General features: G+C 37.0%; 1 protein-coding gene across 2 annotated transcripts in view; it reads left to right on the forward strand.

Annotated features, from left to right (window-relative positions):
- LOC138309030 (nuclear receptor coactivator 3-like) overlaps positions 1-17,285 on the forward strand; it is a 153,260-nt gene that overhangs the window by 17,124 nt on the left and 118,851 nt on the right. The window contains exon 1 of one of the 2 annotated variants that reach the window (XM_069250129.1): positions 2,830-3,270. The exons of the other annotated variant lie outside the window; for it this stretch is intronic. The gene's annotated coding sequence lies outside the window, so the exon portion shown is untranslated. Of the gene's footprint in view, positions 1-2,829; positions 3,271-17,285 lie in introns of those variants that run through there. 2 annotated transcript variants of the gene reach the window in all.

Consider the following 17,285-nt stretch of genomic DNA (forward strand, 5'->3'; position numbering starts at 1 on the left):
CCTTGTACAGCTCTTAAAGATGCCTTCACCCCTGCAATTTCATAATGGAATATTCCACTCTTTGAACAGGAAGAATCTAAGTGTGTCTTTAAGGGATGTATGAGTTAATGATTTTAATGTTGGTGACAGGATATGGTTTGATTCGTTTTTATAAAATATTGCTTTTTAATTCTCTGTAAAGTGCGATCTTTTCAACCCATTCCTTTAATTACTTTCTCTCTGCAGATTTTGTTTTACCATTTTAGTTCTTTTTCTTAATCCAGATTTTGCCTATTCTAATGGTTTTTTGGAGATCTATCTTGTGGTACTCATTGATATTCATTTATCCTTGAAGTTTGGTGATTGTGTTCTTGGCAACGTTTTGTATCCTAAAGTGCATTCTTCTAGTGTATAAAGCAGTATCCGTCATGCTCATTATCTCATCAAACGGGAAGACAAAGGATCGATGTGAAGATGTTTATAAAGAAGTATCAAATCTACAGCTAATGTATTTTATGGTGTGAAGGGGCAACTTGATTGGGCAAATTTCTCAATTTTGACTGGAAACTGATGAAAATTGATGTAAAAACTAAGTCTGGGGATAATTGTTGACCGTCAAGGATGCCGAAATTTCTGAAAATCTGCGGAAATTAATGGAATACATATAGAAACTCACAAAGCTCTGCTATTCTTCTATTACAATGTACTGAGGAGATTCCTCATTAAAAGACATTGAGAGATTCTATATGAAAAGACATTGAGAGATTCAAATTCAAAAAGACATCGATATGATTGAGAGACCTAAATTAAAATACATGGAACTTAATGCTGCCTATCATTCATTATATAAAAAGGACACTGAGAGATTTTATATAAAAGGAGATTGAGAGACTTTTATAGGAAAGCATTGAAATATTTTATATAAAAGGACATTGAGATAGGCATTGGGAGATTCTATATTAAAAGGAAATTGAGAGATTTTATATAAAATAACATTGAGAGAATGTATTGGAAGGCATTGAGAGATTTTATATAAAATAACATTGAGAGAATGTATTGGAAGGCATTGAGAGATTTTATTTAAAATAACATTGAGAGAATGTATTGGAAGGCATTGAGAGATTTTATATAAAATAACATTGAGAGAATGTATTGGAAGGCATTGAGAGATTTTATATAAAATAACATTGAGAGAATGTATTGGAAGGCATTGAGAGATTTTATATAAAATAACATTGAGAGAATGTATTGGAAGGCATTGAGAGATTTTATATAAAATAACATTGAGAGAATGTATTGGAAGGCATTGAGAGATTTTATATAAAATAACATTGAGAGAATGTATTGGAAGGCATTGAGAGATTTTATATAAAAGGACATTGAGAGACTCTATATTAAAAGGCATTAAGATGTACAGTACTGTAAGTTCATTTTCTGTCAGTGTTAAATAATAATCGATGTAAATGGATATGTAACAGCATTAACATGTATCACTTTTGGTGTTAATCGACTGGTTACATGGCAACTATATTGGCTACATTGGTTTGAAAAATGAATGAGATAATACGACCTGTGACAAATACTGTAAATCTGTTTCATAACTTATTCTAGATTGAAAATAAGTTTGTAGAGAGTGTAATTGGTCACCTGAGTATTTAAAGCTCAACATTGCTTATCCAAGATAAAAAAATTATTTTGCAGAGAACTTACTCGTTCACCTGAGTCAAAGGCTCAACACCAGTTGTAGTTGTTCTATAACAAAATTCCCACATCCCTTTCCCCTACAGTGGTATCAGCTGTAGTTGTTCTATAACAAAATTCCCACATCCCTGTCCCCTACAGAGGTACAAGCTGTAGTTACTCTATAACAACATTCCCACGTCCCTGTCCCCTACAGTGGTATCAGCTGTAGTTGTTCTATAACAACATTCCCACGTCCCTGTCCCCTACAGTGGTATCAGCTGTAGTTGTTCTATAACAACATTCCCACATCCCTGTCCCCTACAGTGGTACCAGCTGTAGTTACTCTATAACAACATTCCCACATCCCTGTCCCCTACAGTGGTATCAGATGTAATCACTCTATAACAACATTCCCACGTCCCTGTCCCCTACAGTGGTATCAGCTGTAATTGTTCTATAACAACATTCCCACATCCCTGTCCCCTACAGTGGTATCAGATGTAATCACTCTATAACAACATTCCCACGTCCCTGTCCCCTACAGTGGTATCAGCTGTAATCACTCTAACTACTCTATAACAACATTCTCAGGTCCCTGTCCCCTACAGTGGTATCAGATGTAATCACTCTATAACAACATTCCCACGTCCCTGTCCCCTACAGTGGTATCAGATGTAACTACTCTATAACAACATTCCCACGTCCCTGTCCCCTACAGTGGTATCAGATGTAATCACTCTATAACAACATTCCCACGTCCCTGTCCCCTACAGTGGTATCAGCTGTAATTACTCTATAACAACATTCCCACGTCCCTGTCCCCTACAGTGGTACCAGCTGTAGTTGCTCTATAACAACATTCCCACGTCCCTGTCCCCTACAGTGGTATCAGCTGTAACTACTCTACAACAACATTCCCACGTCCCTGTCCCCTACAGTGGTATCAGCTGTAACTACTCTATAACAACATTCCCACGTCCCTGTCCCCTACAGTGGTACCAGCTTTAGTTGCTCTAAAACAACATTCCCACGTCCCTTTCCCCTTCAGTGGTATCAGCTGTAACTACTCAGCAACAACATTCCCAGGTCCCTGTCCCCTACAGTGGTATCAGCTGTAACACATGTGAAACATTACACATGTAGAGAGAGGCTGCTGTTGTAAGAGCCACATCCCTCTATCAGCTGTTTTGAGCTGTAGCCAGCTAGCTTGCCCAGTACTACATGTCATCAGTGAATCTGTGTAGACTTGTGTGTATGTGTATACAGCTAACATAGCTCTCACAGTGTATCTCTGGCTATTCTCCTTCACTCACATTGCAGGAGAAGTCTGAAAATGTGAATATTTTTCAGGAGAATTTTTGAACTGTTGTTTGTGTGCAAGTTAAATTTCTACTGTTGAGACATGGAGGATGGCTAAGAGCGGTGGGAGCTACCACACTGAGTGTGACTACTGTCTTCACCTTCCTTGTGACTGCAATGCTGCAATATAGGAATGGATTATAAACATCAATATCTATCTAAACATTCAAGGATTTAATCGTTTTTGCTGTCTTTTTTCATCTACCGGATTTTTGAACATCATTAATTCATATTGGATACTGGTCAGAGGTAGGTTGTCGTTTTTGTCATCATGGCACTGCTATCAGCCACTTTTTATTGCAGTCTTCACTAAAGATCTATCCCACTGAGCTGCAGGTTTAAATTACAGGATCAGGAGGGTGTTTGGAATACCTTGCTGCTCATATAGAGTAACAAGGGTTTGACTGACATGTGATGTATGAAGGCCTGATGAAGCTAAATGTTTGTTTGTGCATGGAAGAGAGACTTGAGCAAGCCAAATTGATGCAGAGCGCAATACATCTGTGCAATATATAGATTAGACAACATATGCAAAATATATGTGAAGTTTGTGGGTATTTATCAGGGGTAGGATATATATATAATATGGTCATCTTGAGCTAGAGGGTATTTAATGATAAATATTATGGTTTCAGGGTTTTTCAGAGGGTTTTAGTGTATTTGGTGGGTTTATCTAAGGGTTTGAGGATATTTTGAGGGGTTATCTAAGGGTTTGAGGATATTTTGAGGGGTTATCTTAGGGTTTGAGGGTATTTGGTGGGTTAATTTGGATGTTTTAGGGTATTTTATCATTAGGATATTCAATTTGTTAGATTTATATGAGGTGATGGATATATATTTTGTAACTTTGAACAGTTTGTAGAATATTCAGTGGGAATTTTGATGAATGATTTGGGAGTATTGAGATGAAATTGAAGATATAAATGTATTTCAATTTTTACACTGTCTGTAACAAAATTTTATGGTGTTTCCTGTATCGTATATATATATAAATATATGTTGAATATCCTTGTGATGGAACATCTAAATAGAAAAAAACAAACCATTTAAATAGAAAAAACCAAAACTAAAACAAATCTGCGATCATTTTAAGAGATCTATCCATTTTAAGAGATCTATCGCAGATTTGGTTTAGTTTAGTTTTTTCTATATATATAGATATATCCAGATAATAATTTTTAGTGATTTCGACTTCCGCGAGTTGTATGTGATATTTACAGTAGTTCACATTACTGAAATTCATTTGTATCCTTTTCAAGGCAACCCTTTTTCACACTAATGTTTCTATAACTAGAGTGGTTGATCAGAACTAAGATAGCCATCTGGAGTACCCAATCAAGCTATCGCTATGGTAACTAAAACACATCTGGCCATCATTTGTACTACTATGGTAGCTAAGTTTTAGTGTAATACAGTCAAACCTGCCTTTGTGACCACCTCTGTATAAAGACCACCTGCTTAAAAGAACCACTTTCCTGGAGTGCCAAATGGTCATATATTACACAATTTGATTTGACCCTGTGTAAAAAAGACCACCTCAGATTTCATATGGTGTTAAATGGCCATATATAACACATTTTAACCTCTGTATAAAGGTGCCAAATGGTGGTTTCATAACATAATTTAATTTTACCTGTGTATAAAGACCACCTGGTTATAGAGACCACTTTTTTCTTGTCCATTTTATTGACATCTTTGAATGCAGGTAGAAAAGACACTTATGTGTGTATATTTCGTATTTCATATTGAAATTTAAACATTGTTCAGGTTCATATCACGATAGGATCTAGATCTGTTTTTCATTTCATATCCGTTAACTGTATTCAGTGATTATATGATTATTCATACCAATGAGGCAATTTGCATGTGAATCTTGTATCAATACAGTCATTAGAATATGTAAATGTCTGACATTATGGTTAATATTCAGTCTCCATGTACAATTAAGTGTTCTGTGTGTGAAATGACATGACCTCAGGCAATTTAGAAAAAATTGTGATTCAAATTTTGTCTGGTTTTTGTAGTGAATATTCTTTCATGATATCAGTAGATTAATTAAAATACCTGCTTTTGCTTCAAATTTTTTTCCTGTCGTTGACTCTACAGGCAATGTTTTATTTAATTTTTTTGAAGTTATTCTTTATTTTTTTTCAATCTTTTACAATCAGGCTGCTTTAAGTGTCTTATATAAAGGACACCTGTCTATAAAGGACATAATCGTCAATCCCATTTGGTGCAATTTTACTATATAATTGACCTCTGTATAAAGGACACTTGTATATATAGGACACCTGTCTATAAAAGACAGATTGTCAACCCCATTCGGTACATTTTTTTAACCTCCGTATAAAGGACACTTGTATATATAGGACACCTGTCTATAAAAGACAGATTGTCAACTCGATTCAATACATTGTTTTTAACCTCCGTATAAAGGACACTTGTACATAATGGACAATGACAGAATCGTCAATCCCATTTGGTATAATTTTACTGTATAATTGACCTCTGTATAAAGGACACTTGTACTTAATGGACAATTTTGCAATGTCCCTATGGTGTCCGTTATAGACAGGTTTGACTGTATCCTTTATAGACAGGTTTGACTGTATCCTTTATAGACAGGTTTGACTGTATCCTTTATAGACAGGTTTGACTGTATCCTTTATAGACAGGTTTGACTGTATCCTTTATAGACAGGTTTGACTGTATCCTTTATAGACAGGTTTAACTGTATCCTTTATAGACAGGTTTGACTGTATCCTTTATAGACAGGTTTGACTATCCTTTATAGACAGGTTTAACTGTATCCTTTATAGACAGGTTTAACTGTACATTTATTTATCAAATAAGTTTGGCGTCTGTATCCAATTGTCATTTGAGTGATGTGATATGAAATCTGACATGTTTTTACAGACATAACTTGCCAACAGTCTACCATATGTGTGCTGTGTACTAAATACATTTGGTCCATGGACCCCAGAGCGATTAATGAAGTAAAATGTTATTGTCAGAGTTTCCCACCTAAATGTACAGATGTGGCCTCCTGGTTCTAACCATGCTCATGGGAAACTGGCCACTTGTTAAGTTTTTTCTTAACAAATTGTGTGGTTGAACTCAGTCACCCCCGAAATTTCAAAATGAACTAATCCAGCCTTTAGACTAGAAATATCTAATTTTTTCTCCAGGGGTGAAAACATATTTTCATATATCACATTTACATAGCCTATAGAGAAAGCACTGGCTGGTGACTTTCTGTTTGATATACTGAATATCTATATTTACCAAGGTCAATTTTAATTATGTATTTTGTTTACAGTCTGTTTCCATTGTAATCAGGGTCTCTAAGCTCATAGACGGTATTTGACCTAATAAGGGTACAGGACGCTTAAACTTCATTACTATTTAAAAAAGAGGGTAGGGGGAGGGGTACAGGACATTTAAACTTACCATTTGAAAAAGGGGGTAGGGGGAGATGGATTTGTGTGTGTCACTTACTAAGGCGAAAATTGGACTGATCTTCACAAAATTAATTACATAAGAGACACCCACTCAGTTATCATATAATTTAATATTCATAATATGATTTGAAATAAGTGAAATTGTTGGCCTTACGAAAGAGGTAGGGGGGGAGGGGGGGCCTATTGGGTCAAACACAATAGGCATTGTTTTGTTGTGTAGTCCACACTGTATGTAAAGTTGTATTAAAATTTAAGATGAATTTGTAAGCCTGTAAATGTCCAAAAAATTCTTGAGTGCTATGAATTTTAAGGGGTAGAAATGATTATTTTTCAGTATATAATTACATTCTAATGTTCACTGTGCTAGAAGTATATAGTCGTACATATTATGAACTGGAAGTCATGACGCCCGGAGTACCAGGCTCACTAGAAGTCTACAGTAGTACACATTATGACCTGGAAGTCGTGACACCCAGAGTATCAGGCTCACTTGAAGTCTACAGTAGTACACATTATGAACTGGAAGCCGTGACACCCGGAGTACCAGGCTCACTAGAAGTCTACAGTAGAACACATTATGACCTGGAAGTCGTGACACCCAGAATATCAGGCTCACTAGAAGTCTACAGTAGTGCACATTATGAACTAGAAGCCGTGACACCCGAAGTACCAGGCTCACTAGAAGTCTACAGAAGTACACATTATGAACTGGAAGCCATGACACCCGGAGTACCAGGCTCACTAGAAGTCTACAGTAGTACACATTATGAACTAGAAGCCATGACACCGGAGTATCAGGCTGACTAGAAGTCTACAGTAGTACACATTATGAACTAGAAGCCATGACACCGGGAGTACCAGGCTCACTAGAAGTCTACAGTAGTGCACATTATGAACTGGAAGCCATGACACCCGGAGTACCAGGCTCACTAGAAGTCTACAGTAGTACACATTATGAACTAGAAGCCATGACACCCGGAGTATCAGGCTGACTAGAAGTCTACAGTAGTACACATTATGAACTAGAAGCCATGACACCGGGAGTACCAGGCTCACTAGAAGTCTACAGTAGTGCACATTATGAACTGGAAGCCGTGACACCTGGAGTACCAGGCTCACTAGAAGTCTACAGTAGTACACATTATGAACTGGAAGCCATGACACCTGGAGTACCAGGCTCACTAGAAGTCTACAGTAGTACACATTATGAACTGGAAGCCATGACACCTGGAGTACCAGGCTCACTAGAAGTCTACAGTAGTACACATTATGAACTGGAAGCTGTGACACCAGGAGTATCAGGCTCACTAGAAGTCTACAGTAGTACACATTATGAACTGGAAGCCGTGACACCCGGAGTACCAGGCTCACTAGAAGTCTACAGTAGTACACATTATGAACTGGAAGCCGTGACACCGGGAGTACCAGGCTCACTAGAAGTCTACAGTAGTACACATTATGAACTGGAGGCCATGACACCCAGAGTACCAGGCTCACTAGAAGTCTACAGTAGTACACATTATGAACTGGAAGCCGTGACACCAGGAGTATCAGGCTCACTAGAAGTCTACAGTTGTACACATTATGAACTAGAAGCCATGACACCCGGAGTACCAGGCTTTAATGGAGTTGAACCTTGACATTGGATCATGTTTTATTCAGTGTACTCCACACTCCATCTAGAGAGAGCCATCCAGCCTCCTAATAGCTTTATCCACCAGCCTAGGCCAAAACTCTGTGTAATGAACACTACCTATGAATATTTAATTTTGCAATAACTGCTTCTGTCGACCGGCTATTTGTGGAGGTGAGAATAGGTGAGATACGTTTAAGTACCATCAGCTCTGAGTCTTCACATCTATTTCAATATCTACGGTAATGGAGCTTTTAACTCATTCACCCCTGAAGACATATGTAGACTGTCCTAAATCGAAGACAAGAACAGTCTATTATGAAATTTCAGGGGTGATTGAGTTAGGGAGATTTCACAATTTGAATTACCGTAAAGGGTTCAATAAGCATCAGGGTCAATTTGTACAACCAAATTTAAGACAGTGAATTGGAATAATTCCTATACTTTTCTATGAATCCCCCCCTTTATACTAAATACATACAGTAGCACAGTACAGAGTTTCAATGTTGGTTGTTGGTAATAATCCTTTTGCTGTAGAAATATGTGTAAATATTGGAATGAGTTACCTGCCCACTTTAAGAGTTATGTCCCTTTGTTTGACATGTTTGTGGGGTTGGGGGGATGGGTTTGGGCTGGACTTATACATTTACCTCCTCTCTGACGATTCTAGATGGATTTGTCAGAAAGGAAGTAGGGCCAGTGATAGATAGAATATCAGACACCTTAATCCCACTCCGCCAGTGTATCCCAGAGGAAGAGAGTTGATTAGCAGAGTGTCAAACATTTTAAACTGCTTGGCCTCAGAAGTGTGTAGACTGATGGTGGAACCCGATCGAGACACTCGTATAGGCATTTAACCTTCCTGTCGGTTATTTTAACGAGATGTCATAGTTATAATTGACATGTCATTCCAGACATCAAAAAAGTGACCTGTGTAATATGTTATGTTTTTAATTACACAATTTATTAAAATTGTCATCAATATATTGCAATAGGCCTAGAGATGTAAAGAAAGTAATTACATAAACACTTTTTTAAGTCTATAGCAATTTGATTGCATTCTATGATAAATTATTTTGATATAAATGATACAAGGACAGGTGAATGAACTGACATATTTATTATCGTATATTTTATCGCGGTAAGAGAATTCCCTCGATAAGTCACACTGATATATACCATATATACTGCAGTTACTGCCCCTTTTGACGACAGTTATTGCCCCTTTTGACGACAGTTAATGCCCCTTTTGACGACAGTTACTGCCCCTTTTGACAACAGTTATTGCCCCTTTTGACGACAGTTACTGCCCCTTTTGACGACAGTTACTGCCCCTTTTGACGACAGTTACTGCCCCTTTTGACGACAGTTACTGCCCCTTTTGACGACAGTTACTGCCCCTTTTGACGACAGTCACTGCCCCTTTTGACGACAGTTACTGCCCTTTTGATGACAGTTATTGCCCCTTTTGACGACAGTTACTGCCCCTTTTGACGACAGTTATTGCCCCTTTTGACGAAAGTTATTGCCCCTTTTGACGACAGTTACTGCCCCTTTTGACGACAGTTATTGCCCCTTTTGACGACAGTTATTGCCCCTTTTGACGACAGTTATTGCCCCTTTTGACGACAGTTATTGCCCCTTTTGACGACAGTTACTGCCCCTTTTGACGACAGTTACTGCCCCTTTTGACGACAGTTACTGCCCCTTTTGACGACAGTTATTGCCCCTTTTGACGACTATTATTGCCCACTTTTTGTTTAATATTTGATTATCAGCCAGGTCACGTTTAACAATATAGCAGGTAATAATTAGTTGAGAGTGATGAAACCAGAGTAATTAGAGAGATGCGATGGCCGAATGGTTAAGATGTCCCGACATATTACCACAAGCCTTTCATCTCTGGGATGCGAGTTCCAATCTCATGTGGGGCAGTTGCCAGGTACTGACGGCTAGTCAGTGGTTTTTCTCAGGGTACTCCGGCTTTCCTCCACTAACAAACCTGGCACGTCCTTACATGACCCTGGCTGTGAATAGAACGCTAAACAAATAAAACCCAAAAGCACAATTTAGAGAAAATTGTTATACTGAGTCAGAAAGATTCTTCATGTAGTGATGTGCATTCCTAAAGTGGAAGGGGTAGTGACAGAATCTGAGATACATTTTGTCGCCTTGAGTAAGGTATGAAAGCTAGTAGTATACTGTATTTCTACTTATTTTTGTGTGCGATTTTTGTGTGTGACTTTTTCGTTTTAAGTAAATTCACTTAAATTTTTTTTCTGCCTGAATTTATATCTTCCACAGTTTTTGCACAATTAAATTCAAAGCTATTACCATTCAATTTTATATCCGTAAGAAACTTAATATCCATAAAAAATGCTTTGAAACGAAAATTGCGAAATTAAGCTTCCGCGAAAGAACATTTGTTTACAGTAATGGCTTTTGATATGGTAATTCAGTTTTATGACTAACTGAATATTGAATTTATCTGGTCACTATCTCAATGAAAACAACAGTTTTATTGCAAACAATAACTACTTGTTTTTATTATTTAACTCTTTTACCCCTATGTAACTTTAGTAGACTCTACCATCAATTGATCTGGATGACTCCATTATGGCCTACAGTGGTGAAAGGGTTAAAAAGTAAAGGTAAGGAATATCAGAGTAAGCATTTATTTTTACATACAGTGAAATATATTTATAACAAAGATATCGCTTACAGCGAATTTATGGTTATAACATAGTAAAATCTATTCCTCGTTAAGGTTTTTAACGAACTATGCTGACAACAAAGTAATTTCATTGGTCCCCAGAGGTTCGTTATAGGTGTTTTACCGTTTTATACTTCATTCCTGTTTAGAATGTGTGTACTTCCTGATGCTATCAGAGTCTCTTGCCTATCATCTTACCTGTAATAGAAATCTGTTAGCCTTATTACCTGTTACTCTTTGATCAATGACGCTATCACCTGTCAAATTTACCTGTTAATATCTCACCTGTAGCTAATGATCCCCGTAACTATTGAAAGAGACCTAGATTTGAATTCGGAGTTTGTAAACATGAACAAGTTTTATGTGTGAGTTTTACCTGTAGTTGTGAATATTTGTATCTTCCATGATAGGTAACCCATAAAACTTACCTGTATGAGTTGATAAGCATATCATTACCTTTAATATCCCTTTGATCATTTAAGTAAAATTTGTACCTTTAGTGAATCTTTTTATCACTAATACCTGAGAATTACAGGTATTGTTTAATTACCTTCGTATATGTGGGAACTGTATTACCTTTGGCTTTCATCTTTTACCTGAGTATATATGCATGTGGGGTTATAATGGCTTGATGGTAAAGCTGTCTTAAATCTTAATTTGCTCTCTTTTTCTGGATAGCCAGTTCCAAGATTTTTGTTTGGCTTTCGCTAGGTACTCATTTAGTGGGATTGGATTTGGTCGATCATCGGTGACCAGGTAGCTCAGCGGTAGAGCATTCGGCTTGTGTTTGGAGGTCCCAGGTTCGGTCTGGCCGCTACATTTTCTCTTCTCCTGTTACAATCAAAACCTACCATATTCTGATAAAAGACCATATGAGTGGTAACATATCTGTCTTACCGAGCAGGTGAACTTGATTCACCTATTTGGGACCTTGGTGAGAAAAAATTAAAATTTCCAAATAAGTGTCATAAAATATTGTATGAAATGAATATAAAAACTTTATAACACATAAATATACAACCTACATTTCAGAGAACTCCAACGCAAAAATGTACTGTAAAAACCCAACGGAGACAGCCATTTTATCATGCTGTCCTTGAAATTCTGATGTCATGTCATATGATTTACTATGACGTTGCTCAAGATTATATTACATATAATTGACATATATGCAAAAATATTATATGGGCGAAATCACTGGATATCAAGTAATGGATATCATGTGTTAAAAGTTTTAATAATTGTTCCATAATTGTGAAACAAAGGTTGTGGTATGGTGAAATAAAGTTGATATCATGATAAATATTCAATCATCTTTATTTGAATCTTTATGACTGTTATAGCCCTCGACATTAACACAATGTCTGGGTTGATGTTTTAACTGCCACTCCATGATTTGATCTTTTAAGTCACCACCCACGTGGTGTACTTTCAAAAACTTAAAAGGACTTGATCAATTTTTTGATGTTATGAAATTCCGCGGGGAAATACACGAGCAAATTAAAACTTGACAGTTCACAGACGGTGCTGTCTCATTAATAGTTCTTTTCCATTTATATCCCAGCAACCCAAGTGTTTTTTATGAATGAAACAAAGGAAATGAATTTTTGATGACAAAGTCAGTAGACAGAGCAGTACAAGACTATATCCATTTTACCTGGGCTAGGATGATACTAATATTATAACAAGGGAGGGGGAAATGTAATGACCAGACCGGGGTTCAAACCCTGGACCTCTGAACAATAGCCATATGCTATACCGATTGAGCTACCTTAGGTCACCTATGGTCATCCCAGTCAAATCCTGCTACATTATTTTCTAGCTATAAATCCAATAGTTGTGGAACTACTCAACAGCTGAGTTTGCCAAATATGGTCGTTATTTTATATTCTTTGTGCTGTATTTAAAGTTCTTTCAATTTTACTCTGCTCTTATAAGAGTTATGTCCCTTCCACGATCTTATCTAGAGTTGTGTCCCTTTGTAGTTTTTCTCTGCTCTAATAACATGCAGTTATATCCCTAATTATTGATGGGTTGATATAGAATTAGGTCCCTTTGTAGATTATTTGTCTACTCTAATCAGAGTTTTGTCCCTTTGTTGATTTATCCAGAGTTTTGTCCCTTTGTTGATTTATCCAGAGTTTTGTCCCTTTGTTGATTGCTCTAATTAGAGTTTTGTCCCTTTGTTGATTGCTCTAATTAGAGTTTTGTCCCTTTGTTGATTTATCTAGAGTTTTGTCCCTTTGTTGATTTATCTAGAGTTTTGTCCCTTTGTTGATTTATCCAGAGTTTTGTCCCTTTGTTGATTGCTCTAATTAGAGTTTTGTCCCTTTGTTGATTACTCTAATTAGAGTTTTGTCCCTTTGTTGATTGCTCTAATCAGAGTTTTGTCCCTTTGTTGATTACTCTAATCAGAGTTTTGTCCCTTTGTTGATTGCTCTCATCAGAGTTTTGTCCCTTTGTTGATTGCTCTAATTAGAGTTTTGTCCCTTTGTTGATTACTCTAATCAGAAGTTTTGTCCCTTTGTTGATTTATCTAGAGTTTTGTCCCTTTGTTGATTTATCCAGAGTTTTGTCCCTTTGTTGATTGCTCTAATTAGAGTTTTGTCCCTTTGTTGATTTATCTAATTAGAGTTTTGTCCCTTTGTTGATTACTCTAATCAGAGTTTTGTCCCTTTGTTGATTACTCTAATTAGAGTTTTGTCCCTTTGTTGATTACTCTAATCAGAGTTTTGTCCCTTTGTTGATTACTCTAATCAGAGTTTTGTCCCTTTGTTGATTGCTCTAATCAGAGTTTTGTCCCTTTGTTGATACTCTATCCAGAGTTTTGTCCCTTTGTTGATTGCTCTAATTAGAGTTTTGTCCCTTTGTTGATTTATCCAATTAGAGTTTTGTCCCTTTGTTGATTTATCTAATTAGAGTTTTGTCCCTTTGTTGATTTATCCAGAGTTTTGTCCCTTTGTTGATTGCTCTAATTAGAGTTTTGTCCCTTTGTTGATTTATCCAGAGTTTTGTCCCTTTGTTGATTGCTCTAATTAGAGTTTTGTCCCTTTGTTGATTACTCTAATCAGAGTTTTGTCCCTTTGTTGATTCATCCAGACTTTTGTCCCTTTGTGATTTTCTATCTGCTCTAATTAAGAGTTGTATCCCTTTGTCAATTTAATCTATAGTTTTTTATCCCTTCACAGATATTTTCTGGCTTATAAAGAGTTCTGGCCCTTGTTGCGTTAACGACAAAATCTTGATAGTAGAGATAGGAATCTATGCAATCTTTACTTGCAACACAGTACCATATCAAAATGGACCAAGAACTGCATTCACCAGAGCATTAATTATAATGATAGTTAGTCGTTATGTTGCCGACTGCAGACATTTCTGTGCCCGTTTACCCACTCAAGTCCAGAGGCTGGTTATCATTACAGCACAAATTAACATGGCTTTTCTGGGTCTCATTATTTCGATATCAGCGAAAATTTCCAGCAGCCATATTAGATTGACCGAGAGATAAAACCTATCACTTGTCTGTATCATCTATAATTTTAAATCATTTATATCTATTGATCATGGGTAACCATAGGCTTGGTGCTGTTATCAGCAGAAACTGATTGGCCATACACACATCAATGTTTTTATCATTGTTTGTAGCAAATGTTGTCAGTATATGAATATATATATGTGTTGGCTGAGAAAAAGTATATGCATCCATGTAGAGTTAAATAAAGTCAAACTTGTCTTAGTGACCACCTCTGTATAAAGACCACCTTCTTAATAAGACCATTTCTACAGGATTCAAATTCTCACCTTTTATAACACAATTTAACCTGTGTATTACAACAGTTCACCTGACTTCAAAGTCAACTTTTTCTTGGCCTTTTGGGTGGACTTTATAGACAGGTTTGACTGTATATGGAAAAACAGATGTTTTCATGTGAAAGTGGAAACTATTTTATAGCTCTATCATACTGAAGCAAACAGTATGAGTCTCCTTTTATACTGTACTTGTAAAATAAACTACGACATCAGATTATCGACAGTTTAGCAATGGGATATTTCTCTGTCAACCCCTAGGGTATGACAGATTGCGCACGCTAACCTTTTGAACCTGACGACAATTACGTGACGTCATGACTTCATGCAGTGTGACGGTGGCGTGCATTGTTGATGATGTCATCATTGTTGATGATGTCATCAATATTGAGGTGCAGACAACGGAACAGGTGATGATGTTTATGTTGCAGTGAAAATGCTACTTTTGAGGCTATTTTCTCTTCCTTTTCTTTTGTATATGGGAGAAAAAGAATTATTTTCTACCTATGAGAGTGTGACAACAAAATCACAACCCTTTAGGGATTTCCTGAAAATTCAACCCGGGTTCATGAATTACCCCTCGGGTTGTGATTTCATTGTCACACCCTCTAGGTAGTGAAAGATTCTATAAATCAACTTGTCTATAAAGATCATATATTTGTGTCTTCATGTGAAAGTGGAAACTATTTTATAGTTCTATCATACTGAAGCAAACATCATGAGTCTCCTTTAATCTGTACTAGTAAAATAAACATCTGTATTTTTTACGGCTACATGTGATCCTACAGGACTTATGTTTTAGAGACCACTTGAGTATTGTGAAGACCCATGTTTCACTGCTATATAAGAAGCAGTGACCTTGCAGCGTTGAAGTAGTCGACCATATCTATGTGTGTTGTGGTTAGCCACAAATGGTTTGTGTATAGTGCTCCGGAAACACTGTTGGTCCAATTCTCTGAACCTCTTCAGTATTACCACCTAAAAAATAATGTTCATACATCTAAACGCGGCGTATAAACACATGACCAGCAGATTTAGTGTATGATATATATGAATGATAGCTGTTATGTGTGGTGTTGGATAAAGATACAGTGATGGTAAAGTGAAAAATATACTGTAAATGTGAAAATCTATGTGAGGAGGAAATTTTCGCTATTCACACTAAAGTCACGGAAATTTCCCCAATATCTGTAAAAGGACAAGAGTAGATAACTCTGTAATATTCAAAGACGGAGTAGCGTTATAGGCGACGGGGCAACAGTATAACTGAAAAGATTTGTTGATATTTAAAAATATTATTTGATTTGAGATCTTCCTGCTTTTGGAAGTATGACTATGTATGAGCATTTTATTCCTGCTTCATATCTTGGTAGATGTTACTGTATAGAATATTTCATGAATGACTAACCCTGAATGTTCGATAAAAGTGAAGGAAATGTGCAAGTGAAATGTCTTTATTGTCAAAAGCCACACGTCGAAATCTCATTCAACACAAATCATATGCATGGCTGTAACTCAATTAGAGTCAGTTTGTACCAATAGAATTGTAAATTCAGCAGGAAGATCTATACAGATTATGGATTATTTCCCTTGAATCTGATCTACATCTGTATATGTTTCCCTGTTCAGCATACCCATGACCAGCCAAATCTTTGAGTATACATTACATTCAAATGGAATACGGTTAAAGTGAACAGTCAGGCAATGATGGCTAAAGTCAGTAAAAATGGTGTGAATGTATCCAGTATAATTTCTTATGAAATAGAAAAATAAAATCTCTCGTCAGAATCTATCTGTGCACAAAGAAATTAATTTAAAGTATAGGAATCCTAAAACGTCCTCCCTGCTGACTATGTCCGTGGTTACATTTACACGCAGCTTCGCTTTCAATGCTTTCAACTTTCCTTTACTTTAATGGTCAGAACTGGGAAACGTAAGCAGAACCTGACCGTCGTATTAATATGTGAGAACTTTTGGAAGGCCAATGAACGCATTTAGACTGGTTTTCTTTGCCCGACTATTCACTTTAACTACTTTAGATTTTGTGTATTCAAGATGCAATGAGTGGTTCCAAGGTTGGGGTACATTCATTGGCCCTAAGGGGTTGCATACAATAAGTGGCCCCAGGGACTGAGTACAATGAGTAGCCCAAGGGGCTATGGGATAAAATAAGTGGCACCAGGAGCTGAGTACATTATGTATAGCCAGGGTCTAAATACAGTATTTTGACCCCAGGGTTTGAAGACATTATGGCCCCAGGGTTCTGATAAAATGTGCAGCCCCAGGGTTAGGATACATTATGTAGCCCAAGAGGCTTGGGACATTTGTGGCCCCAGAGGGGGTAGGTATTATATGAGACCCCTGGGGTAGCAAACATCCTGTGGCCCCAGGGTCGGGCTATGGTGTATTTGCAGTACTTGATGGTTTCCCACCAACACATTGGACCTGGACTGCTTATCTTTGCTACTGAATGATATGCAGTACACAGGTGGTCACATATCTGTATAGATAAGACCTGTTCCTCCATGGAAGTGAAAAAATGGTAGTTTGATAAGAGACAAAATGGTTAGCTCATGCCATTTTAGAGCAAATGTTTTGTGTTAGCTGAGAGAAGCCGTATGTGTATGGCATGTTGTTCAGACCTTTCGAG

Source organism: Argopecten irradians, chromosome 15, assembly GCF_041381155.1.
Source record: "Argopecten irradians isolate NY chromosome 15, Ai_NY, whole genome shotgun sequence".
Classification (NCBI taxonomy): domain Eukaryota; kingdom Metazoa; phylum Mollusca; class Bivalvia; order Pectinida; family Pectinidae; genus Argopecten; species Argopecten irradians.